We start from the raw sequence: 1,514 nt of genomic DNA, 5'->3' as shown, positions 1-1,514 counted from the left end.
AAGACCCTTAATAGTCAAAGTAATCCTGAAAAAGAAAAGCAAAGCTGAAGGCATCATGATTCTGGACTTCAAGTTATATTACAAAGCTGTAGTCATCAACACAGTATGGTAGTGGCACAAAAACAGACACATAGATTAATGGAACAGAATAGAAAACTTGGAAATGGACCCACAGCTATATAGTCAACTAATCTTCATCAAAGCAGGAAATAATATCCAAAGGAAAAAAGACAGTATCTTCAACAAATTGTGTTGGGAAAACCTGACAGCAACACACAGAAGAATGAAACTGGAGCACCTTCTTACACCATACACAAAACTAAATTTAAAAATGGATGAAAGACCTAAATGTGAGACAAGAAACCATTAAAATATTAGAGGATAACACAGTAATGACTTTGACATTGGCCATAGCAACTTCTTACTAGATATGTCTCCTGAAGCAAGAGAAACCAAAGCAAAAATAAACTACTGGGACTTCATCAAAATAAAAAGCTTCTGTACAGCAAAGGAAACAATCAACAAAACTGAAAGACAACCTACTGAATAGGAGAAGATACTTACAAATGTCTTATACAATCATCATCATCATCATCATCTAGTTAAGAAATGGGCAAAAGACAAGAATAGACATTTTTCAAAGACATACAGATGGCCAACAGACACGTGAAAAGATGCTCAACATTTCTGATTATCAGGGTAATGTAAATCAAAACTACAATGAGATATCACCGCACAATTTTCAGAATGGCTAAAATTAATAACACAGGTATGAACAGATGTTGGAGAGTCTGTGGAGAAAGAGGATCCCTCTTACACTGTTGGTGTGAATGCAAACTGGAGCAGCCAGTCCAGAAAATAGTATGGAGTTTCCTCAAAAAGTTAAAAATAAAACTACATTACTATCTAGCTATTGCACTAATAGGTATTTACCCGAAGAAAACAAAAATACTAATTGAAAGGGATACATGCACCTGCACCCTGATATTTATAGCAGCATTATCAATAATAGCCAAATTTTGGAAAGAGTCCAAATTTCCATTGACAGATGAATGGATAAGGAAGAAATGGTATATATATATATAATGGAATATTACTCAGCCATAAAAATAATGAAATCTTGCCATTTGTAATGATATGGATGGAGCTAGAGATTATTATGCTAAGCAAAATAAGTCAGTCAGAGAAAGACAAATACCATATGAATTTGCTCATATGTGACATTTCAAAAACAAAACAAATGATCATAGGGGAAAAAAACAGAGAGGAAAACCAAAAAACAGACACTTAACTATGGAGAAGAAACTGATGGTTAACAGAGGGGCAGTGGGGTGGAGGGATGGTTTAATGGGGGGGGGGGTTAAGGATTGTCCTTGTTGTGATGAGCACCAGGTGTATGTAAGTTTTGAATCACTGGATTGTACACCTGAACACTGGATGTTAACTAACTGGAATTTAAATAAAAACAAAAACAGAAGAGATTTGTGGTTACCAGAGGGAAGGGATGAAGGGAG

The sequence above is a fragment of the Mirounga angustirostris genome, unplaced genomic scaffold, assembly GCF_029215605.1.
Source record: "Mirounga angustirostris isolate CCGP_5_RB_7025 unplaced genomic scaffold, mMirAng1.0.hap1 SCAF_11, whole genome shotgun sequence".
Classification (NCBI taxonomy): Eukaryota; Metazoa; Chordata; class Mammalia; order Carnivora; family Phocidae; genus Mirounga; species Mirounga angustirostris.
This window is presented reverse-complemented; position numbering follows the sequence as displayed.